The 27,268-nt window shown below is 35.2% G+C and overlaps 2 long non-coding RNA genes across 2 annotated transcripts in view; both read right to left on the minus strand.

Annotated features, from left to right (window-relative positions):
* LOC119625894 (uncharacterized) overlaps nucleotides 1–27,268 on the minus strand; it is a 230,081-nt gene that overhangs the window by 195,549 nt on the left and 7,264 nt on the right. The window lies entirely within an intron of this gene.
* LOC140709225 (uncharacterized) lies at nucleotides 14,251–23,315 on the minus strand. Its single transcript, XR_012089628.1, has 2 exons — nucleotides 19,137–23,315; nucleotides 14,251–17,259 (listed from the first exon to the last, which is right to left on the minus strand). It is a non-coding gene; the product is annotated as an uncharacterized lncRNA (long non-coding RNA).

A 27,268-nucleotide genomic window follows, 5' to 3' on the forward strand; every position in this document is an offset into this window, starting at 1 on the left:
TTTGCTTAGTTAGCTGAAATATGTATTAAAAGATGGCCCACTGCGAGTGAGCTGGAAATGCCTGCTCTCCCTTGGTTTAATGTAGAGGAAGGAATCCAAAGGCTTAGGGAGATTGGGATGTTGGGATGTTGGAGTGGATTAATCCCTTTAGAGCTACTCATTCTGGCTGGGAGGGGTCGAGGAGATATACCCTTCACTAATGCCTTGTGAAATAGATGTGTGAGTGCAGCACCTGCATCTTCAAAGAGCCCTGTAACTGCTCTTATCTGTATGTCAGATCTAATAGTCGGAACCACAGTCACTAGACCACAAAATTTAAATGCAATGGGAATAACTGAATCCCAAGGTGGCAGGGGCCACGTGGCAGTACGCAACTGTCAAAGGCAAGGTGGGCGCAGCTACCATAGTTGACAGCAGAGACAAGGCAACAATCAGAATAGTCTGACTAGTGTAGAGCTCTGGTATTGGCTAATTAATCACGGTGTTACCAGAAGTGAAACTGATAGGAAGCCTACGGCATTCCTACCTAATTTATATAAAGAGAAAACTTCTAGGTCGAATGGACAAAAGACTAATTTGAATTATAAAAACAGAGAATCACAGCCTCTCAATCAATTTCCAGACTTGAGCCAGTTTACAGACCCAGAACCCCTTGAATGAAGGGGAGGCAGGGTCCCCTTGAGGAAGGACCCCACTACATTACGGACAATTTATACAGTGAATCTTTCTCCCATCCTTCCCTAAGGAGACCTCTGGCCTTTTATCAGGGTAACTGTGCACTGGGAAAGGCAAATGATCAGACATTTCAGGGACTACTGGACATTGGTTCTGAGCTGACATTGGTTCCAGGGACCCAAAACATCAAAACATCATTGTGGTGCTCCAGTTAAAGTAGTAGCTTATGAAGGGCAGGTAATTAATGGAGTTTTAGCTCAAGTCCAACTTACAGTGGGTCCAGTGGATCCCCAGACTCATCCTGGGGTCACTTCCCCAGTTCCAGAATGCATAGTTGGCATAGACATACTTAGCAGCTAGCAAAACCTCCACATTAGCTCTCTGACTGGTAGGGTGAAGGCCATTATGGTGGGGAAAGCCAAATGGAAACCATTAGAGCTGCCTCTACCTAGAAAAATAGTAAATAAAAAACAATATCACATCCCTGGAGAGACTGGGGAGATTAGTGCCACCATCAACCACTTGAAAGATGCAGGGGTGGTGATTCCCATCATGTCCCCTTTCAAATCTCCTATGCAGCCTGTGCAGAAGACAGACAGATCCTGGAGAATGAGAGTTGATTATCATAAGTTTAACTAAGTGATGACTCCAATTCCAGCTCTGTACCAAATTTGGTTTCATTACTTGAGGAAATTAACACATCTCCTGGTACCTGGTAGGCAGTCATTGACTTGGCAAAAGCCTTTTTCTCCATTCCTGTCCTGAAGCTATCTGCCTATCTGCCTTCAGCTGGCAAGGCCAGCAGTATAACTTTACTGGTCTACCTCAGGGGTATGTCAACTCTCTGGCTTTGTGTCATAATCTTATTTGGAGAGAACCTGATTGCTTTTCGCTTCTGCAAGGTATCACACTGGTCCACTACACTGAAGACATTATGCTGACTGAATCCAGTGAGCAAGAAGTAGCAAACACCTTGGACTTATCGGTGAGACAATTATGTACCAGAGGATGGGAAATAAATCCGACTAAAATTCAGGGACCCTATACCTCAGTAAAATTTCTAGGGGTCCAGTGGTGCGAGGCTTGTCAAGATATTCCTTCTAAGGTGAAGGATAAGTTGCTGCATTTGGCCCCTCCTACAACCAAGGAAGGCACACAACAGCCAGTGGGCCTATTTGGATTTTGGAGGCAACACATTCCTCATTTGGGTGTGTTACTCTGGCCCATTTATCAAGTGACTGAAAAAGCTGACAGCTTTGAGTGGGGTCCAGAACAAGAGAAGGTTCTGCAACAGGTCCAGGCTGCTGGGCAAGCTGCTCTACCACTTGGGCCATACGACCCAGCAGATCCAATGGTGCTTGAGGTGTCAGGGGCACATAGGGATGCTGTTTGGAGCCTTTGGCAGGCCACCATAGGCGAATCACAGCGGAGGCCTCTAGAATTTAAGAGCAAGGCCCTGCCATCTTCTGCAGATAACTACTCTCCTTTTGAGATGGCTCTTGGCATGTTACTGGGCTTTGGTGGAAACTGAATGCTTGATTATGGGTCATAAAGTCACCATGCAACCTGAATTATGCATCATGAACTGGGTGCTTTCTGAACCATCTAGCCATCAAGTGGGTCATGCACAGCAGCATTCCATCATCAAATGGAAGTGGCATATATGTGATCAGGCTCGAGCAAGTCCCAAAGGCACAAATAAGTTACATGAGGAAGTGGCTCAAATGCCCATGGTCTCCATTCCTGCCACCCTGCCTTCTCTTCTCTAGCCTGCACTGATGGCCACATGGGGAGTTCCCTACAATCAGCAGACAGAGAAAGAGAAGACTAGGGCCTGGTTCACAGATGGTTCTGCACGATATACAGGCACCACCCGAAAGTGGACATTTGCAGCACTGTAGCACCTTTCCAGGATATCCCTGAAGGACAGCAGTGAAGGAAAATCTTCCCAGTGGGCAGAATTTTGAGCAGTGCCCGTTGTTGTGCAGTTTGCTGGAAGGAGAAATGGCCAGGTGTATGATTATATACTGATTTATGGGCTATAGCCAATGGTTTGACTGGATGGTCAGGAAATTGGAAGAAGCATGATTGGAAAATTGGTGACAAAGAAATTTGGGGAAGAGGTATGTGGATGGGCCTCTCTGAGTGCTCAAAAACCGTGAAGATATTTGTATCCTGTGTGAGTGCTCACCAATAGGTGACCTCAGCAGAGGAGGATTTTAATAATCAAGAGGATAGGATGACCCATTCTGTGGACACCACTCAGCCTCTTTCCCCAGCCACCCCTGTCATTGCCCAATGGGCCCATGGACAAAGTGGCCATGGTGGCAGGGATGGAGGTTATGCATGGGCTCAGCAACATGGACTTCCACTTACCAAGGCTGACCTGGCTACGGCGACTGCTGAGTGCCCAATTTGCCAGCAGCAGCAACCACAACTGAGTCCTAGACATGGCACCATTCCTAAGGATGATCAGCCAGCTACCTGGTGGCAGGTTGATTATATAGGACCTCTTCCATCATGGAAAGGGCAGAGGTTTGTCCTAACTGGAATAGATACTTACTCCAGATATGGGTTTGCCTATCCTGCACACAATGCTTCTACCAAGACTACCATCTGTGGACTCACAATATGCCTTATCTGTCATCAAAGTATTCCACACAGCATTGCCTCTGACCAAGGCACTTGCTTGACAGCTAAAGAAGTGTGGCAGTGGGCTCATGCTCATGGAATTCACTGGTCTTACCATCTTACCCATTATCTTGATGCTGCTGGGTTGATAGAACGGTGGAATGGCCATTTGAAGTCACAATTACAATGCCACTAGGTGACAATACTTTGCAGGGCTGGGGCAAAGATCTCCAGAAGGCCACGCATGTTCTGAATCACCATCCAATATATGGTACAGTTTCTCCCATAGCCAGGATTCACAGGTCCAGTAATCAAGGGGTGGAAGTGGAAGTGGCACTCCTCACCATTACCCCAGTGATCCACTAGCAAATTTTTTGCTTCCTGTTCCCACGACATTATGTTCTGCTTGCCTAGAGGTCTTAGTTCCAGAAGAAGGAATGCTGCCACCAGGAGACACAACAATGATTCCATTAAACTGGAAGTTAAGATTGTCACCTGGACACTTAGAGCTCCTCCTACTTTAAAATCAACAGGCTAAGAAGGGAGTTACAGAGTTTGCTGGAGTGACTGACGCAGACTATCAAGATGAAATCAGTCTACTACTCTATTATGGAGGTAAGGAAGAGTATACATGGGATAGGAGATCCATTAGGGTATCTCTTAGTATTACCATGCCTTGTGATTATTAAGGTCAATGGGAAATAACAGCCCAATCCTGGCAGGAATACAAATGGTACAGACCCCTCAGGAATGATGGTTTGGGTCACTCCACTAGGATAAAAAACATGACCTGCTGAAGTGCTTGCTGAAGGCAAAGATGATAAAGAATGGTAGTAAAAGGTAGTTATCAATACCAGCTGCAAGCACATGACCAGCTGCAGAAATGAGTACTGCATTTCTCATTCTACAAATGAGTAACTGTCATGAGTATTTTCTCCTTCTTTTGTGAAAAACATGTTGGTGCATATATGTACTTGTACTAAGAAAATATCTTCATTTTATTTCCTTTTTGTTTATCAAGTGACATAAGATTTAGCGACTTCATATTGGCATTTAAGTATTGTTAACTCTATGTAATAGTATTTGGGCTGAGGACTGGTGAGTTTCCAGTTGTACAAAGGATAGTTGTATTATGTTAGGCATAATTATGACCTTACTATTATCTTTATTTGAAGATTATGATCTAAGGAGATGTGTATGGGTTCAAATTGACAAGGGGTGGACTTGTGATGGTTAATACTGTCAACTTGACTGGATTGAAGGATGCAACATATTGATCCTGGGTGTATCTGTGAGGGTGTTGCCAAAGGAAATTAACATTTGAATCCGTGGACTGGGGAAGGCAGACTCACGCTTAATCGGGTAGGCACCATCTAATCAGCTTCCAGTGAATATAAGGCAGGCAGAAAAACGTGAAAAGGTGGGACTGGCCTAGCCTCCCAGCCTACATCTTTCTCCTATGTTGGATGCTTCCTGCCCTTGAATACTGGACCCCAAGTTCATCAGTTTTGAGACTCAAATTGGCTCTCCTTGCTCCTCAAGCTTGCAGACAGCCTATTGTGGGACATTGTGATCATGTAAGCTAATACTTAATAAACTTATATATATATATATATGAGAATATATATATATATGAGGATATATACATATGATGATGATACATATATATATCCTCTTAGTTGTGTCCTTCTAGAGAACCTTATCTAACACAGCACTGATACAGTCTCAGTTTTCACATATATCATCTTAAATGTAAATTCATATTTTAAAACTTCTTAAAAACTTTCCTTAATATCATTCAGGATAATTCTCTTATTTCTTTTTCCATATAATCTTGCTTTGTTTTGTTTACACACATCCTAGCATATTCCTTCTTTAGGAAACTCTGACTCTGTTTCTTATAAGTATTGATTACTACCACTTTTTCTTTTTTAGGAATGCCTAGAGTATCCAAAAATCTTCTTCTCATGAAGAAGATGTTATAGTTGTTTTTGTTTGTCTGCATGTATGTTGTTATTTTAAATTTATATGATAGCTTTAGGACTACTAGTCAGTCTCCTCAGAATTACAGAACATGAGTTGATTTGCAAGGACAACTACCAATTCAATTCAACTTTATTTCCTGAAATTCCTATGATACCACTTTGATTTATGAAGCATTTCAGTGCTTAATTTACTAAACCCATAAAATAGACAGAAACTATATTTCCCAGAAAGAAGTTCTATAATAATATTCTTTCTGTTAATATTACTTCAAACATCAAAGCTCTAATTTTGGAGACAATAAATGGAATATATTGTAACCAATTTATAATATTTTATTTATTTTTCTTTCATCCTTCCCCACTCCCAGAAATCACTTTCTTACACTGGATATGGAAATTAGGATTGAGGTCAAAGAGAGGCAGAAAATCTGGAGATAAGTAGAGTATTTTTATAACTGTCATAAAATGAAACTTGTGTATTTTAACATTTCAGTCAGCCTTTATAAAATTAGGCAAGAATACTTTGGATGGGAAAGGGTAACAATGTATCAGTCCTGTTAAGCATCAAAAAGTATAACAAAACCATAATTAATAGAACCATATGACACTTGCACAGTGTTAGAAATGGAAAAGTAGATCTTTCTTGTATAAAAAATAGTGCTTGATAAATAAGAATTTACAGATCAGAGAATAAAGACAAAACAACTTACTCTTGCATCAACTCAAAAACCAAAATAATTTCTTCATAGATTTATATACTGACAGATCCAAACTCAAATTGCATAAAGCATAACATAAATTTTAATTCATAATTATTTCATGTACTGAAGACAGACAATCTAATGTGTTATTTTTATATTAAGTGTTCATTTACTGGAAGGGATTTACTGTTAAAATTATGAATCTCTCAAAATTAAGGCATAGGCTCAATAAAATCCCAATGAAATTCCCAATAAGCTACCTGGTAGATGTTGACAAACAGATTTTCAAGTTTATGTGGAAAGAAAAGATATGGAAGAATCAACACAATACTGAGGAAAAGGAATAACAATGGAAGACTCACACTGTGATTTCATGACTTACTACAAAGTTAGAGTGTGGTATTGGTGAAAAAAAGGAAACAGACATTGTTGTTACAAAATAGAGTCCCAGAAAGTGGCCATCACAAATATAGGCAACCTGATCTTTGACAAAGCGACAAAGGAAAATCAATAGATTAAAAGAAGTCTTTTCAACAAATGGTGATGAAGTTGTCAGAAATCTATTAACAAGAAAGAGAAGAAGGAGAAAGAAAGGAGAAGGAGTAGAAAGAGGAAAAGGAAGGAGGAGGAAGAGGAGGAGGAGGAAGAGGAAGAAGAGGAGGAGAAGGAGAGGAGGAAGAAAAGTAAGAGAAGAAATAAGACATAAACTTTACACCTTCTTCAAAAATTAACTCAAAATGGATCATAGACCTATTTATAAATATATAAAATGAAAAACTATAAAATTTTATAAGTTAACATGGAAAAAAATCTAGATGACTTTGGGTTTGGTATGAGTGTTTTAGTTACAAAACCAAAAGTATGATCCATGCAAGAAAAGAATAATTAAGTTACACTTCATTAAACACTTCTGTTTGCAAAATACCCAATAAAGAGAATTAAAATATAAGTCACATACTGGGTGAAAACATTTGCAAACTCAAATATAATAATATATTTATTATATCATTATATAAGAAAAAATTGTATTCAAATGATACAAAAATCACTTGACACTCAGCAATAAGAAAACAACTCAATTAAAAAATTGGCAAAATGGTCTAAACATACACTCCACCAAAGAAAATACACAAATGCAAATAAGCATATGAAAAGATGCTCAATACTGTTTGTAATCTGTGAACTGGAAATCAAAAGAACAATGAAATACCTGTTTAGATTTATTAGAATGGCTAAAATGTAAAACTTAACAATACCAAATGCTGGTGAGGATGCCAAACTACAGAAACTCTAGTTCGTTTATGGTGTGAATGCAAAACGGTACACCTACTTTGGAAGAAAGTTTGACAGTTATTTACAATTTACACATGGTCTTAAAATATAAACCAGCAGTCTAGCTCCTAGGTATTTACTAAAATTAATTGAAACTTTATGTCCACAGGAAAACCTGCAAACAAAACTTTATAATAGCTTTATTCAAAATAACTTAAAAGCAACCAAGATGTCCTTCAATAATGAAAGAACAAACTGTGTTGCATCAATATAAAACATTATTCAACAATAAAAATATTTAAGCTGTCAAGCCACAATAAGGACATGTATGAACCTTGAATTCATATATATAGCACTGTACGAACGTAGCACGATTATAGCACACTTTAGCACATTGCTACATGAAAGAAGTCATATGAAAAAGCAACATATTGTATGATTCCAATTAAATAACATACTGGGAAGAGGAAAACTATAGAGACACTAAACAGTTGCCAGGAGTTTAGAAGGGGGCTCAATAGTTGAAAAATGGGAAATGCAGAGTAGTAAAATTATTTTCTATTACACTGTAACGGATATATGGCATTGCACATTGATCAAAACATTGATTTTCAGCAGAAAGAGTGAGTCTCAGTGTTTGCAATTTTTTTATAAGAAAGTAAGTTAGGAGGTCTAAGGACTCTAGAAATGAAAGCAAATGGTGACAAGAGGATGTACTATTTCAAATGTATGAAAAAACTTCACTGAAGTGACTTGGAGAAACAAGTATTGACCTAAGTAACTTTGGAAACAAATGAAGTTGTAAGCCTAAGGACAAGAAAATGGTACAAAAGCCCTGTATTCTCGTTGATGAAGTAGTTTTCCATGGAGGTATAGGCTAATAATTCTGATACTGCTATGCATGTAAACTAGAACTTATATAACTGAATGGCAGATAGTGGGGTCTAACTATCTCACTAATTGGAATGGAAATTTAAAGATAAGAAAGACAACAACAGTAACAACAACAAAAGTTTGTATGAAGAAATGCCTGCTGTAGGACAGGAAATGTAAAAGATGAGCCTGTAGTCCTGAAGCATCTTACAGTGCAAAAAATAAGAGAGGTTTCAAAACTCAAAAACAGAAACCCTTTAGTGATGGGGTTATGTCAAAAGGATCTCCTGAAAGAGTTCCCAATGGTCAAAGCTCAAAGAATTTTAGCAATAAGACAAAATGATATTGGATTATAACCCAAAGTATAAAATAAATATCAATGTACTCAAAATAACATAATGATTAAATAAGAAAATAAATATGAGAGATGAAACAAATCTTCCATGCAGAAGGACTTCAAATGTTTTATGTGAATATTTCACCCACAAAGAAAAGGAGCACAATTCCCTATTCTTTATGTATGGGTTGCACAAGGTTTAAAAGATTACATATATCTGTATCTATATATAAAACATTATACTGGAGAGTCCTGACAAGTATCACTTTTGTCAGGTGATCAAGGTCAACATCAACAGTGATAAATCATTTTGATAGTAGGCACCCTTGACACAATGTGATAAAAATGGTAGTTTATCTCTGAGGTTATTTTCCAAAAACCCATAACCCCAGTCTAACTATAAAACAGACATCAGACGAAATTCAATTGAGGGACATTCTACAAAACACCAGCTCAGTACTTCTTAAAACTGGCAAGGTCATCAAAAACAAGGAAAATCTGAGAAATTATCACAGCCAAGATGAGTCTAAGGAAATGACAACTAAAGGTGATATGGTATCCTAGATGGAGTCCTGAAACAGAAAAAGTACACTGGATAAAAACTAAGAAAATCAGAATCAAGTGTAAACTTTATTTGCAGATAGCATATTAATAGTGGTTCTTTAATTATAACAAATGTACTATACTAATATAAGGTGTTAACATTAAGAAAACTATTATCTTCTCAATAGTTGTATAATTCTAAGTTGTTAATGTAAAGTCTAGTAAAAAACATTTACAGTGTTAACATGTAATGTGCTCTAAGAATTGTTAAAGAAAAATGTGAGACAGAAAAGAAAATCAATATATATTTATAAGTGTGTATATGTATTATGCAATTTCCAAAAGATGAATCATCAATAATCTTGTGAATAAATTTTAGCAGAATTAGTAATAAAAAAATAATGCAACTACTATGAACAATGAAAGACCACAAACTGGATAACCTAGAAAAAATGGATAATTTTCCAGAAACATACAACCTACCAAGACTGAATCATGAAAAAAATAAAAAAGCTGAACCAACCTGATAATCAGTTAGGAGATTTAAGCAGTATTTAAAATCCTCCCAATAAAAACCACGTTAAAAACAAACGCAGAACCAGATGGCTTCATGGATGAATTATACCAGGCATTTAGAAGTGAATTAATGCCAATAGTTCTCAAACTCTTCCAAAAATTTGAAGAGGTGGGAACACTTCCAAACTTACTTTACCCAGCCAGCATTACCCTCATACTAGAGCCAGATAAGGACACTCCAAAAAAGGAAAATTACAGGCCAATATCTCAGAAGAATATACATGAAAACATCTTTAAAAAATACTAGCAAACAGAATTCAACAGCACATTAAAAGAATGATACATCATGACCAAGTGAGATTTATATGTGGGATGCAAGGATGGTTCAATACCTACAAATTAGCAAATGTGACATGCTGCATTAACAGAATGAAGAATAAAAAACACAGGATAATCTCAGCAGAACAGAAAAATATTTGACAACATTTAGCGTCCTTTTGTAATTAAACAACAACAAAAAAATCTCTCAACAAATTAGTTAAGGATGGAATGTATCTCATCATAATAAAGGCAGCATATAACAAGCACACAGCTAACATAACACTCAATGGTAAAAAGTCAAAAGCATTTCCTCTAAGATCAGATACAAAACAGGGATGCTACCCTCCCTACTTCTATTCCACACAGTACTGGAAGCCCTAGTCAGGGAAATTGAGCAAGAAAAACAAAACGCATCCAAATTGGAAAAAAAAAAAAAAAAAAAGTAAAATTGTCTTTCTTTGCAGATTACATAGTCTTATACATTGAAGTCCCTAAGCACACCACCAAAAAACTGTTAGAATAAATGCATTTAGTAAATTTGCAAAATACTAAGTAAACATAGAAAAATCACCTGTATTTCTATACCCTAACAATAATTATCTAAAAAGAATTAAGAAAGCAATCCCATTCATAATAGCATCCAAAAGAATAAAATAACAATAAATTTAATTAAGAAAGTGAAAGATCTCTATACTGTAAACTGTAAAGCACTGACAAAAAAAAATGAAAGAAGACCCAAATAAATGAGAAGATATCTCATATTCAAGGTTTGGAAGTGTTAATATTGCTAAAATGTCCATTCTACCCAAAGCTATCTACAGATTCAATCCCTATCAAAATCTCAATGACATTATTTGAGAAAGAGAAATATTAAAATTCATATTTGAACCACACAAGACTGAGACTATCCAAATCAATCTTTAGAAAGGAAAACAAAGTTAGAAGTATCATACTTCCTGTTGCCAAACTATAACAAAAATACAGTAATCAAAACAGTATGGTACTGGCATAAAAACCGATACACAGACCAATGGAAGAGAAAAGAGTAAGAAAGAAGTCACAGATATATGGTCAAATAACCTTTTTCAAGGTTGGTAAGAATACACAATGGAGAAAGGAGTGTTTCATAATAGTGTTGAAAGAACTGGATATTCACATGTAAATGAATAAAGCAGTACCATTAAATTATGGACAAGCATTCTCATATAACTCAATAGATAGATGATAGTAAATAGATATATACATACATACATAGGTACATAGATAGACAACATAATTTGAAAATTGGGCATGTGAACTGAATAGATACTTTTTCAAAGATAAGACACTGAAATGACCAAAAGGTATATGAACAGTTGCTCAGCTTCACTAAAAGGTGATTGACATTACTAATTATCAGGGAAATGCAAATTAAAACCACAATGAAATATCACTTCATACCTGTCAGGATGGCTATTATCAGAAGGACAAGAGACATCATGGGTTGGCAATGGCATGGAGAAAAAAGAATCCTTGTACATCACTGGTAGAAATGTAAATTAATATAGCCATTTTGAAAAACAATACAGTGGTTTCTCAAATAATAGAACAATCACATGATCCAGCAATCCTACTTCTGGGTATACATCCATAAGAAATAAAATCAGTATCTCAAAGAGATAATTGCACCCCCTATCTTCATTGTAGAATTATTCACAATTGCCAAAACATAGAAACCACCTTAGTGATCAACAGATACATAGAAAAAGAAACTGTGGTATGTACACATAATAAAATACTATTCAGCATTAAAAAAGGGAAACCTTGCTATTTGTGACAACACAGATGGCCCTAGAGGACATTATGCATTATTATGCTAAATGAAATAATCCAGACAGAGAAAGACAAATAGATGATCTCATGTATATGTAGAATCTAAAAATGTTGAATTCATAGAAGTAGGGAGTAAAATGGTTTTCAGGAATTGGGAGTGGGGTAATTGGGGAGACGTTGGTCAAAGAGTAAAAACTTTCAGTTATAAGATGAATATGTTCTGAGGATCTAATGTAGCTCACAGTAACTATAGTTAATAATATGGTATTGAATACTTTAAAATTAATAAGATAGATCATCAGTATTCTCATTATAAAAAATATTTAAAATGGTAACTATGCAAGATGATGAATGTTTAATTAGCTTAACTGTAATAATAATTTCACTGTATATGTGAAATAATCATGTTTTCATCTTAAGTCTATACAATTTCTATTGTCAATTACACCTCAATAGAGCCAAAACATAAGAATTAACAAAGAAATATTAATTAAAACAAAAATAAGAAACTACACTTTGATTGTCAAATCGGAAAAAAATAATAACTCAAATAAAGGGAAAGTAAATTGAAATAACTTTTTATGAGAACAGCAGGCAATATAAGGTTTATCAATCCGACTTGTATCATTGGATCCAGTTCAAACATCTATATTAATTATTTTCTGTCTAAAAATTTAGCACTAAATGTTCTCATCAGTTGTTTTAAAACGATAACAAACAAAAGAATCTAATTGTTCCAATAACAGAATATAGGTTAAATAATGGCTACACAATTGCACACAGCTACATAATGAAACATTATTTTGAAATTAAACACAATGTTTCAAAGTTTATTAATGACTTGAAACATCGACTAAATTTAAAAAAATTAAAATACTTAAAACTGGCCAGGCGTGGAGTCTCACGCCTGCCATCCCAGCACTTTGGGAGGCCGAGGCAGGCAGATCACCTGAGGTCAGGAGTTTGAGACCAGCCTGGCCAACATGGTCAAAATCCTTCTCTATTAAAAAAAAAAAAAAAAAAAAAAATACACATACACACACACACACACACAAATTAGCTAGGCATGGTGGTGGGCATCTGTAATCCCAGGTTCTTTGGAGGCTGAAGCAGGAGAATTGCTTGAACTCGGGAATAGGAGGTTGCAGTGAACCTAGATCGCGCCATTGCACTCCAGCCTGCTGGGCGACAAAGCGAGACCCTATCTCAAAATAAACAAATAAATAAAATAAAAAATAAAAACTATACTTGTAAATCCCAAATTTATTCATTATAATAAATACCTGTAGGAGCCAACCCCCAATATGGCACTCAGAACAAACTTGACTCCTGTTATTCACATATTTGTATACTGCCCTTCCATGTTGTCTCACAGATACAACCATTTGTATATGGTAGATTTATGGAACATGACTTCCAGGGCTAGATCATAAAAATACCCACCTCTAGTTCTCATAGATCGCTTGCTGAAGAAATAGTCAAAAAGGTAGATGAATACTAAGCTAACCAAGTGAAGAGGCCCTTATGGAAAGGAACTGAGGCTTCCCACCAACAGCCAGTACCAACCTGAAAGCCAAGTAATTGACTACCTAGGCAATGATTTTTCCCATCTCAGGAAGGCCTTTAAATGACTAAAACCTCAGCCAACATCTGATGGTAAACTCATTAGAGAGATTAGTCAAAAATATCCAGCCAAACCACTTTCAAATCCCTGACCCATAGAAACCAAACAATTATAAATGACTATTTTTACTTTACACACTTGATAACTAATAAACACATACATGCCTAGAGAAAATACTGAAAGGATATAGACTAAAATGTCATCAGATGATAGGTGAATTATTGGAGTTTTTCCTGGCTTTTATTTTACTATGATGACATTTTTTATGGTTAAAATGATTTTTTAAAGATGCTTTAAAATGAGAACTCATGAACTAGCAAGATTGCTATCTTATCTTTCTGGTTAATATAGATGTAAGTTTCTAAGATCTATGGTTTTCAAAGCGAAATAGAAGTGTCATCACTTTTTTTTTTTTTTTTTTTAAATTCAGACTTACATATCTTATAATTTTAGAGGTACCTTTCAGAGGTTCATATCAGATTGTCAGCTTTAGGTTTCAGTGTTGCAAACATTTAACTTTTACTGAATCATCATTAGCATTTTTGTTTGACCACGGCATGTTGATGCCATGGTGAATCATCACTTTTATTTAATTTAATTTTTTTTTTTTTTTTTTTGGAGACAGCGTGTTACTCTGTCGCCCAGGCTGGAGTGCAGTGGCATGATCTCTGCTCACTGCAAGCTCTGCCTCCCAGATTCACACCATTCTTCTGCCTCAGCCTCCCTAGTAGCTGGGACTACGGGTGTCTGCCACCATGCCCATCTAATTTTTTGTATTTTTAGTAGAGACGGGGTTTCACCATGTTAGCTAGGATGGTCTTGATCTCCTGAACTCGTGATCCGCCTGCCTCGGCCTCCCAAAGTGCTCGGATTACAGGCGTGGGCCACCGTACTTGGCCTTATTTAAATTTTTTAAATGTCTCATATTGCCATAAAGAAATACCTGAGACTGGGTAATTTATACAGAAAAGAGGTTTAATTGGCTCATGGTTATGCAGACTATACAGGAGCATGATGCTGGCATCTGGTGGGCTTTTGGGGAGGCCTCAGGAAACTTACAATCATGGCGGAAGGTGAAGGTGAAGCTGGTACATCACATGCCCAGAGAAGGAGCAAGAAACAGAGCGGGGAGGTGCTATGGTACACTTTTAAATGTCCACGTCACATCTAATGAAAAGTCACTCACAATCATGAGGAGAGTAACAAGTGGGATGGTGCTAAACCATTCATGAGAAGACCACCCCAATTGTCCAATCAATTCCATCGGGCCCCAACCCCAACACTGGAGATTACATTTCAATATGAGATTTGGACAAAACACACATTCAAACAGTATCAAAAAATATGTGAAATATCTAAAAATTACGGAAATTCTCATTTCTTATAGAAGAGTTGGAAAATACAGAATACCTAAAGTTAAAAATTAAAAAAAAAAAAATCTAAATGTATCACTGAAAGGTAAGATTTGCTATTATTTTGGAAAATAAAAGATATGCTATGTATATAAGATCTATATCTTGGTCTATATCTATGTATATAAGATCTATATCTATATAAATGGTCATGGTGACAATAATGAAGAGAAAGGAGGAGGAGGAGAAGAGGGAAAGGAAAAAAAAATGGGAAGATAGATGGACAGATAGATAAAAACAGTTATAATTTTCCTTTGCTGCTAAGAAAACGAGATTTGTATATCTAAAGTTTCCTTTGATTTCTGGATTAGGGAATGCTGTGCATATGTGTGTTCTAAGATAGAACTTTGTAGGAACAGATCTAATAATATCATATGTAACAGCATGGAACTGAAAATGTTGGAGGAGGGAGTTGAAAAGAATGACCCAATGTCCACATAATACCCTACCTTTTTCTTTTTTCTTTTCTTTTTCTTTTGCAATTTTATAAGTTTCTTTGATGTATTTGACAATCAGCGATTAATTCTTATCCACATTGACTGACTGTAGATTTTGGAAAGCGGGAACAGGCACATAGGTAACCAAAGCATAGAGTTTATTTGGTGAATCTTCATTCTCATTACGTTTTTTCAACAACCACACACAGATTCGGTGTGAGACATTCCTTATTCCTTGGGCCCAGACAGCTTTGCTGAGCCAGGTATCAAAGCTCACATCTGGAGTTCCCATCTCCTTCGTGGCAAATTTCTGAATCTCTTTGGGTGCCTGAGGCGCACGCTTCTTGAAGCCCACTCCATGGATGTGCTTGTGAATGTTGATGGTGTATTCTCAGGTCACCACCTCGTTGCTGGCAGAATGGCCCTTTTTGCTTCCTGCCACCCTTCTTTGTGGGAGTCATTCTGCTGGGTCCAAGTTGGAAAGGAAGCAATATCCTACCTATTTGTTTTAAATCTTTCACTAGTTGTTTTCTGTAACTTGAACCAAATCTTAGCTCACACAGAAATTACAGAGGTAGAATTGTGGAGAGGATGAAAACGAAGAATTGAAAGATAACCTTATTTCATATTCCAGTTATACACCTGGCATTCCTGCGACCTGAAGTTACTGACCCACTCTGTGCCCCAGTTTCTTCCTCCTGTGCCATGGGGCTAACTATGGTACCTACCTAAAAGGGTTGTGTGTGAGGATTAAATTATGTAATATTAGAAGTGAGAGGCTATCATTAAGTTTATTACAATGTTTTATATAATTATTCATGGTTTTTCATGTTTTAAAAATGTATATAGTACATTATGAATTACAAAGATGAACATGGCCTTAAATTTTTCATTTTTTTCTCTTTTGATATTTTATATTATGTATACTTTAATGTAATTCCCCATTGTGAGATCAGTAATCCCCTATCCTGAGATCAGTAAAATATTACCCTCTCCCATTTTCCTGGCCGACTTTAGTTTCCTCTAGAGCATGATATCAGATGAGGGTCTAATTTTAATTTTTTCCAAGTAGTTAACAAATTTTCTTATTACTACTTTTTAACTAACCTTTCCTTCTCTTATTTACTTGTTGTGTCAAATTTATCAAACACATTTAATACTTATCATGCATCACATATTTTTTCCCTCAGGCATCTGGAGATTTCTTCGTGTTTTTTCTCTATATCACTGATCCAATTTGCTGAAATGTGAATACTACTTGTACGTTTTATGTTTTAATATTTAGAATATGAATTTTAATTCTACTACTGCATTTTTCTTTAACTTTTATTTTTGTCTTATATCCTTTTCATTTTTGAATGATTCATTTTTTTGCTTCTGCAGTATTTTATTAATGTATGCTCCATGTGAGCTTTTTTTTTTTTTTATATTGTCTCCCTCACGTATTTATCCAAAGAGAAGTATCTTTCTAGACTAGTATTTGTTAACTGTCTCTTTGGCTAGCACTACCAAATAGTTTTAATGAAAATATTGACCAGTAAATGTTATCATATCACATAATGGCAGCTTGTAAGTACAGAAGTCAGTTTATGGTTTCAATTAGAATATTCCAGGCTCTATGCTATCACCTGTGTACAAAACTAGCATATAGGTCTTTTCAGTTAAAAATACAGATTAACTGCATCAATCCCCTCATTTCCTATTCCACCATTCCTTTCATTCTAGTCTATCTTTCACATTGTGGCCATATTATCTTTCTAAAACACAAAGGTGATCATGATATTCCCAGACTTACAGTATGTAGGTTATAATTTATTCAGAAAACATTCATGATTTTTTCCAATCTTTCCCAAACTAATTTTTTTGTGCATCAACGTGTATCACTTCTTATTTCAACACTCATTACATAGTCAAGCCTAACAAAGCTGCCTTTCCAGGCTCACATTCCTAGGTTCATTTTTTCTCATGCTGTTTCTTCTTTTTAGAAGACTTCCTTATGCTCTTCTTACTGATATATTCTTTCACACAGATCTCAATTTATTCTCCAATGTGAAGACTGTTAATTGCAAATTCCTCTGTGTGCCATAGCACTTTATTTCTGCCACCATTGCAGTAAACTCCTACAAAGAGAGAAGAATGAATGAGGCAGTTACATTTTCTAAGTTGGCTTGGGTCAAAATTGGAACAGCTGCCCAAGGCATAGTGCACAGGAACTGGAGTGGGAGTGCAGTTGTTACAGAATTACTCTCAATGGGCAGTCACTGTTTATGTTCAGCTCTTTGTATGTGTGGGGCACCTCCTCTAAATATAAACATATCACCATCTTAAAGGTAAAACAAATTGGAACCAAAGAACTAAAGAGTGTAACTTTATATACTATTTTATTTAGGGGTTTGAGTATATCTGTATGTGTGTGCCTATTTTAGCTCTGTGAAAATAGGTTCCTTATGTAATTCATCTCTTTATTTCTAAAGTCTTGTAGGGTGCTTAAGCATGCATATTACATGACAAATATTTAGGTTTACTAATTGTTATTATTATTATTGAGATGGAGTCTTGCTGTGTCATGTAGTAGCACAATCTCTGTTCACTGCAACCTCCGCCTCCCGGGTTCAAGCGATTCTTCTGCCTGAGCCTCCCAAGCAGCTGGGATTACAGGCGCCCACCACCACGCCCAGCTAATTTTTATGTTTTTAGTAGTGACGAGGTTTCATTATGTTGGCCAACCTGGTCTCGAACTCCTGGCCTCCAATGATCTGCCCACCTCAGCCTCCCAAAGTGCTAGGATTACAGGCACGAGCCACCACGCCTGGCCAATTCTCTAATTCTTTAATTCTTTCAACAAATATTTCTTGAGTCTCTGCTATATGTAGGTATGATGACAGACCTTGGGAATAAAACAGCAAGCCAAAACAGAGATTTCATGGAGGATGGACTAGTATGAGCTATATTTTGTCTACCTCAAATTTCTATGTCGAACCCCTTACCACGAAAGTGACTGTATTTGCAGATAGGAACAATAAAGAGGTAAGATTAAACTGAATCATAAAAGTAGGTATTCACTTCAATATAACAGGTGTCCTTATAAGAGCAAAGAAGAAACCAGGGATATCTTCACAGAGGAAAGACCATGTGCAGACACAGTGAGAAAGTGGCCATCCAAAAGCCAAAGGAAGAGGCCACAGGAGAAACAAAACCTGTAAGCACATTGATCTTGGACTTCCTGCTGACAAAACTATGAAAAAATAAATTTCTGTTGTTTAAGTCCCTAGTCTGTCGTATTTTGTTATGGTAGTCTTAGCAAACTAACACATGAACCATTATGAAGAGGTTGCTAAGTAGGAGAGAAACCAGGTCCTGTAGTCAACAAAATATGTTAGGGATTTCAGGTATTCTTCACAGTGTTATATGAAGCCACAGAAAAGTTTTAGAGGGGAAACATGATCATTTTTGTGGTCTGAAAATATTACACTGAAAGACTAAGTGGTAGGTAAGCAAGAAAAACTGTTGAAGATCAGTGCAGCTATATAGTTGAAATAAATAAAAAATGTTCAATTAATTTTAGCCTACAAATGGCAAACAACAAACAGGGCTTATTAAGTACTATTTTTCTGAAGAAAAAACAGACTCAGGGCTTAATATAGGCTTAATATAGGCTCAATAAAAATAATTTTAAACAATACTTAGAATAATAATTTTGAAATATAGTAAGAGTATTACTGATGAAAAATCAAATGATTAGTTATTATACTTAGCTAGAAAAAGGGAAAAAAAATAGGATTTTGATATGGTTTGGCTCTGTGTCTCCACCCAAATTTCATCTTGTAGCTCCCATAATTCCCACATGTTGTGGGAGGAACCCAGTGGGAAATGATTGAGTTATGGGGGCAGGTCTTTCCTGTGCTTGCTCTTTTTGTGATAGTAAATGTGTCTCACAAGATCTGATGGTTTTAAAAAATGGGAGACGTGCTGCACAAGCTCTCTTTTTGCCCATTACCATCCAAGTAAGATGTGACTTGCTCCTCCTTGCTTCCACCACTATTGTGAGGCTTTCCCAGCAACGTGGAACTGTAAGTCCAATTAAACCTCTTTCTTTTGCAAATTGCCCAGGGGTATGTCTTTATCAGCAGAGTCAGAATAAATTAGTACAGGCTTGGAATACTGTTAAAACAAAAAAGTTGATTAAACTGCTTTATAATATAATCCTTTACATTAGAGTTATGTAATTACAGATAAATATATTTAAATAAATGTAAGTTATCTCTATTTTCCAAAATAAAATATATGTCATATACAAATAAACACTATTACACAAAATGAGTTAATAAAATCAATTTTTGGCACATAGTTCTCAGTGAATGTTTGTGTGGCGGATCTGATTTTTTTACACATTTTATCTGTTTTGCCTTAAATCTTGACTTGGCATGTGTATTTAGTCCTCTTAATCTCTTCTAAAACTTGACAGTGTGTCCCAGGTCACAAGATAATTTAGAAAAATCCTGACTTCTCTAGAACAAACTATTTTTGAAGTAAATTCATGTCTGAGGTGGAATCATAATAAATATAAATAACAATCATTTGAGAAATTATTATATTAAATATTAATCCATCATTACTTTCATGCTGCTGCTTTCATTCTACAGTGAAAATTGTATGGAACATCAGAAAATCGGTCATAATGAAATAAGCTGAGTTCACTTTTGAAAAGCCATTTGATCCCACACTGAAAAATAACACAACCATTATACATGAATAATCAAGATAAGTGAGTCATTTGGGAATAACAAAGTTGGTTTCTGAACATTGATATGGCCAACAGAAAAAAAATTTGGAAAAAATAAGCTAATAAAAATATTTAAAACTTGCTATTGTCTCGCCACAATCCTTCTCTCCTTTCTCAGAGGAGACAGGAATAAAAGCATTAAGAGTTCCTGATAGCATCTGGATTTGCTCTTTGAGTAATGGAAAATTAGATCATCCATAAATGATCACAGATAAACCTTACCTTATAAATCCAATTAAAACTGACAGATCCATGTAAGTGTAACTCCTAGATTATAATGACTGCAAAAGAGCATAATTTTGTTTGTTCTAAGACTTAACCATTTAACATGCCTCATGTAGAAACTGTAGGGGCTGGGCAAATATTCTTTAGACTGCAGACTTGTCCCAATTATAGAATATTGGAACATGTTCCATTCAAGTATTTTTTATACCTAATGCCAGTGTCTTAAATATCTTTCAATACACGTAAAAATGTGTGTGGATTTGTGTGCCTGTGTGTGTGCACTCACACCTGCAGAAGCATTTGCATGCTAATGCCAAGAAAGAATATGTACCAGTATACAATAAAAATGTTTACTTTTCTACCAAAATTACATCTAGAAATTCTAATTAATCTTGTATATTTAGCTTTGATACTTTGTTGTTATTTATGATTTATCCATGAGGGCGTATCCCTATCTTGTGGTCCAAATACATTTCAGCCTTAATATCTAAGAAAAACAAACAAACAAATCAAATTTAGTTGTCATGTTTAACTACATCTTATTTTATCAATAATAATAATAACAATAAAACTGAAACCAACTGTCAGGCTAGCTCATCCAATCATATCCAGAGGAACTGAGAAATGGAGAGTAAGCATTGAGTACACAAAAGTGAATCTCCTCTGATAAGGACTGAGATGTCCCATGACCAAGCAGCAGTATTTCACACAACTGAACCACTAAATATACATATTCCATCCAATTATTCAGAAAGGAACCTTAGAGATTACTTGTTATTTCAATCCCTTTATCTTGCAAGAGCTAAAATAGAATCCAAAGAAACAGATTTGTCTTTGATTCTTCACCATTTACTAGCTAAAACCTCACAAGGATTTAGGTCTCCTGTTATTTATTTCAGTTTTCTCTCCAGTTTTAGCTATTATTTAACCTAAAATTGCTAGTTTAAACTTCAACTACATTCACAAAATATTTTACTTTTCATTCATTTCTAACCATGATGTCTTTCCACTAAATGTGGTCATCTTCACAATTTATGTATATTGCCACAAAATTTCTCTGATTGACAGGGACAATCATCAATGGTGACAGAAACATAAAAATATATAGATATTTTTATGTAGAAATATAGCCATTTTGATATGATATGATAGGAATATAGTCATTTTGGTGGCCTAAAAACACAGCCCGGGTGTTTTAAAATACTCGGTCAGAGTTCTGTGATTAAGTTCATCACACATAAAGTTTTCATCCTTTAATTGTAATGTTTCCTTTGTAGACATCACTTACATTGTATTCTATAATGATAATGAACAAGCTCAGCTGAAGTAACACTCTCAGATAGATGAAAGCCTGGGTTGAGCACACTAGAAAAAGATTAATTTATAATTTAAAGACTGTTAAAGAGGGGTTTGAATTTGGAAGGATGGATTAGATGTATGCTTCCTTACTCTTTCCATTAAGTACACTATAAACACTGACATAACATATAAAACACATATAGAATGACTTTGAATGGTAGAGAATAGAAGGCAGTCTGGTTAGGAACCTGAGGACCTGAGAAAATATAATGGCGAGTTCCTGGGGTTTCCTTCTTGTCTCATGCATTCCAGACTAGGTGCTAAAGAAGCTGGTAACTCAGAAACTGCAACAGTATAGATTTAAAAGTCCAAAACAAAAGCATGCCCTCTCTAACAAATACTAATAAAGGGGCAAAATAAAGAGATAAAAAGCTTTTAGACAATAATTGATCTACTTCAGTCAAATACCACAAAGAATATTGGCAGCCCCACCCCATCCCTGCCAGCAAAGGACCATGAGGAGACTGGATTTCCACTCTCATCAGGCTGCAACAAGGCTCTGTAAACCTCCCTCCCAGCCAGGAAAGTGTTAGAGAAGGCTAATTTGAAGAGTCAGGACTTCCTTTCACACCAGGCAATAATGGTACGTGTCTCTCTTTCCTTACTGGAGTGGTGTCAGAGGGCACCTAGTAGAGAGCCAGAAATTTAACAACCACTCATAAGTAAAGAGGCTACTTCCCTTCCCCCACTCCACTATAGTATTAATAGAGGTCACGTAGGAAGCAGTAATGAGCAGTAATTCCCCTTCCAGCCAGAGTAGTTTCAGTGGAGTAGGCCTAGCAAGGAACCTGAATTTCCACAGCAGCTCATCAGTAACATGGAGTTCTTTCTCCCCAGGGGTCAAGGAAAGTTGAGTCGGAGACCTAGACTTTCACTCCAGTCTGGCATTCATAAGTGGTGACCCCTTTCCCCTTGGAAATGTATCAGAGGAAAACTGCTAAAACAGATGATTTAAATAATTTCTGGAGTCTTATAATACCCAAATATCCAGTTTTTAATAAAAATTATTTACTATACTAAGAACCAAAAACATTTCTACTTGCAAAAAGATCAATAGATGGATGCCAACATCAAAATTACAGAGATATTAGAATTATCAAACAAGGGTATTACAAAAAGGCTTTAATAAACAGTAAATAAATATGCTCAAAAGAAATGAAAAAAATAGTGTGTACAAAGAGATTCAGCAAAGTAAAAGAGTCTCAGCCAAAAAATAAAAGATGGAAAAAAAAAATTTAGAACAGAAAAACAAAATAACCATAATTTAAAATGCAATGAATGGGCTCAAGAGTAGATAGAATAAAGAATCAGTAAATCTGAAGATAGAAGCACAGGAATTACTTAGGGTGAACCACAAAGAGAAAGTAGACTAAAATAAAATAAATCTCAGGGACATGTGAGACTGTAACAAAAGATCTAACATTTGTGTCATCAGAGTTTCAAAAACAAAATAAGGGTGCAATTGAAACAGTATTTGAAAAAAATGATGAATAATATCCAAAAATTTACTATAAGACATAAATCTACAGATTCAAGAAGTTTAGGCCAGGTGTGGTGGCTCACACTTGTAATCCCAGTACTTGGGGAGGCAGAGGCAGGCAAATCACCAGAGGTCAGGAGTTTGAGATCAGCCTGAACAACATGGAGAAACCCCATGTCTACTGAAAATACAAAATTAGCTGGGTGTGGTGGCACATGCCTATATTCCCAGCTACTCAGGCGGCTGAGGAAGGAGAATCGCTTGAACCTAGGAGGCAAGAGGTTGTGGTGAGCCGAGATAGCGCCATTGCACTCCAGCCTGGACAACAAGAGCAAAACTCCGTCTCAAAAAAAAAAAAAAAAAAAAAAAAAAAAATCAGCAAACCTAGAACAGGCTGAACCCAAATAAATTAATAATAGAGAAAACATAGTAAAACTTCTGAACACTCAATAGAGAAAAAAATAATAGAAAGTAGCACATGAGAAATGAAACTTAACCTACAGGGGAAAAATTTTTGAATGACAAGAGTTATCAGAAACTATAAATTTCAAAAAGATGTTGCATGTTTTTCAAGCGCTAAAAGCAAAGAACTGTCAACTCAAAATTCTGTATTGAGCAAAAATACAGTTCAGGGAGAAAAATTTCAAGGAATTCTCAGAGAAACTTAGAAACTTTATTTCAATGAGGAAAGAACAAAGAAGACAAAAGGAGCAAAAGTATAGGTAAACAGAATAAACTATCCTAGACTTAAGTGTGCTAAATTATGTTTGACGGTTGAAGCAAAATGTATAATGCTCTGGTGTGATTCTTAATGTATGCAGAAGAAATACTGAAGCCAATTTTAAATTGGGAAGCAAAAGAGATTCAAAGAGTAGTGATATTTCTACACTTAGCTCATAAAGTAAGGTGTTGACACTAGTGGACTGTGACAAGCTGGTGCATATAACACCTAGAATAACCACTAAAAATCCTATACAAATAGATACACTAAAAAATGCTAAAATAAATAAAAATACAATTGTTAAAATTGTTCAAATAACCCACTGGGAGGCAGGAAAACAGAAAACAGAGAAGAAAAATAAAACAAGGAGAACAAAGAGAACACAAAAAATTAAAATGGCAGAGTTAATCTCCAACACATCAGTAAGTAAATGAAATCTGCCAATTAAACAATGTACATTTGGTAGAGTAGATTGAAAATATGACCCAGGTATGTGATGACTACAAAAAACTCACTTCAAATTTAATAATATATGTAGGTTGAGAAATTATAAAAAAACAGAGAAATATATACCATTGCAAACATGAATCAAATGAAAGCAGATGAGCCTCAGTTCACATTAGATATCTTACACTTCATAGAAAATTGCTGGGGGCTGAGATTACCATTACTTAAAGAGAAAGGAGTCAATTTGTTAGGAAAGTATAGCAATCCAAAATGTACATTACCAAACCAGAGAGCTGCAACATGTGTGAACCAAACCCGATAGAATTAAAAGAGAAAATAGATGGATCTAAAATCATAGTTGGAAATTACAACACTCCTCTGATAATAATTGATAGAACAACTAAAAAATGGCTGAGTCAGTATTCCATAATCAATGCTATCCTTCATAGTAACAGACTACAAAATTTAAAAACAAAAAACAAAAAACAAACAAACAAAAAAACAAAAAAACACGATATCAACTGATGCAGGAAAAGCATTTAAGAAAATTCAACACCATTCGTGATTTTCAAAAAAAGTTTTCAGAAAACTAAGAATATAGAAGTTTCTCAATTTTATAAAGAACATTTACCAAAAACAAAACTAAACAAAACAAAAAACCACCACCAACAAAAAACCTCCACAGCTAATACCGTAATTAATGATGAAAGACAGAATGCTTTTCCTTGAAGATCAGGGAAAAAAAGCAAGGGTGGCTACACTCACTACAGCTATCCAACACAGTATTGGAAGTTCTAGCCATAACAATAAAGCCATATAAATTTTTAAAAAAAGAAATGAGGAAATAAAAGATGTATCAACGGAACAGGAAAAAATAAAACTGAATACTAATCTTACGCATATATGAAACAATGATATATGTCAAAAATCCCAAGAAATATAAAAGCAAACTTAGAATAAATGAATTTATTTTGACAATACAAGATTAACATATAATAACCTATTCTATTTCCATATATTAGGAATGGTTAAAAAAGTGAAATAGGTATAAATCTTACAAAACTTAAACTAGTATGTTGAAAATTATACAATGTTGTTTCAAGAAATTAAAGAAGTTCAAAGTAAATAGGAAACGTGCCATGCTCATGGATTGAAAATCTCAATAAATATTATCCCAATTATCCCAAAATTTATATATATTTTAAACACAATTCCTATCAAAATCCTAGCAATATTTTAGACATACACAAACTTATTCTAACTGTATGTATATAGCAATACAAAGGAACTTGAAGAACTAAAATAATTTTGATAAAAGTAAAGTGGGAGGAACTATACTACCTCATTTGAAGACTTATATATAGTTAAAATAACCAGGAATGGTGGTGGGATAGACACATAGATTAATTGAACAGAATAGAGAACTCAGAAATAGTCTTACATAACTAATTTTTGACAAAGATGCAAAAGAATTCAATGGAGGAAATATAGCCATTTCAAAAAAATGGTGCTAAAATGGTGTTGGAGCAATTGAGTATCTACAATCAAAACAAATAAACAAAAAGCAACTTTATCTGAACTTCATACTTTGTAAAAAAAATTGACTCAAAATGAATCACAGACTTAAACAGAAAACTATAAAATCCTTTACAAAAAATCATAGAAAATTTTCAGAAAATAGTGCCTAGTGAAACTTTTTAGATATGACACCAAAAGCATAATTCATAAAAGGAAAAAAAAAGTAAACTAGACTTCATTGAAATTTAAAACTTCTGCTTTATGAAATACATTGTTAAGAAGATGAAAAGAAAAGTTACAGACTGGATGAATATATTTACAACCACATATCTGAAAGAGGACTCAGAGCTAAAATATACACTTAAAAAAAAAACCTTTCAAAACTGAACAGTGAGAAAAAATAACAATACAATTAGAAAATGGGCAAAACAAAGAGACACTTCTCTGACAAAGATACATGGATTGTAAAAAAGCACAAAAAAAGGATGTTCAACATTAGCAGTCATTTGGGAAATGCAAATTAAAATCAAAATTAAGAACAACTACAAAACTATTAGAAGAGATAAAATAAAAACTAGTTACAATAGGAAAAGTTGTGAGGATGTAGAGAAGCGGGATTTCTCATGCATTGCTGTTGGGATGTAACATGGTACAGTCACGGCAAAATAGCTTGGCAGTTTCTTTTTTAAAAAGTCAACATGCATTTATCATACAACATTACAATCATACCTCGTTGTATTTATTCCAGACAAATAAAAACAGGTCCACACAAAAACCTGTACATGATTGTTCATAGCAGCTTTATTTGTACGTGCTCCAAACTGGAAATATCAAAATGTCCTAAAATAGGTGCATGGTTAAACAAACTATCATACATTCATTCCACAGACTACTCAACAACAAAAAAGAGAAAAAAATCTAAAATATATTGATATAAGAAATAACCTCCATGGATCTCAAGGGCAATATGCTGAGTGAATAAAAGCCAACTTCAAAGTGTCATACACTATATGATTTCACTTATATAACATTATCAAAATGACAAAATAATAGTGATAAAGAACAAATTAGTGGTTGTTCAAATCCTAGAGGTGACTGAAAGGCTGTTTTATTTTTCTTTCGAGAGAGAGACTGGTATTGATAAGATTATAAGGCCAATTCAAAACTAAACCTGAACTCAGAAAACTTGCTGGGCAAGAGTCCTAGATTTGAACCAATAATATTTCTCAACAATATTTCTTGTGAGCATTACACTCGGTTCACAGGATTCAACTGACTCTAGCAGAAGTTGATTCTGAGTAGGAATGCTTCAACATTGTAATCTGTCCTAATTTCACACCAGTTTTCTCCACATTACAGCTTACATATAGTTTCAAATAGCAACATTTTTCAACGTCTATGATGAAAACAAACACAAACAATATTATCAACAGTAACAAAAATCGAGCCTTTTCTACAGTTTTTGCTGTCACGATTTAAGAAAAAAAAAACCCTTATTAATGTTCTGCATTTGGTTCTATCTAAATAAAAGACAATTTATAGTACAACCATGATCTGAAATTTTATCAAAGAGTTGAGGTGACAAAAAATACAGTA

This window comes from Chlorocebus sabaeus, chromosome 20 (assembly GCF_047675955.1).
Source record: "Chlorocebus sabaeus isolate Y175 chromosome 20, mChlSab1.0.hap1, whole genome shotgun sequence".
Taxonomy (NCBI): Eukaryota; Metazoa; Chordata; class Mammalia; order Primates; family Cercopithecidae; genus Chlorocebus; species Chlorocebus sabaeus.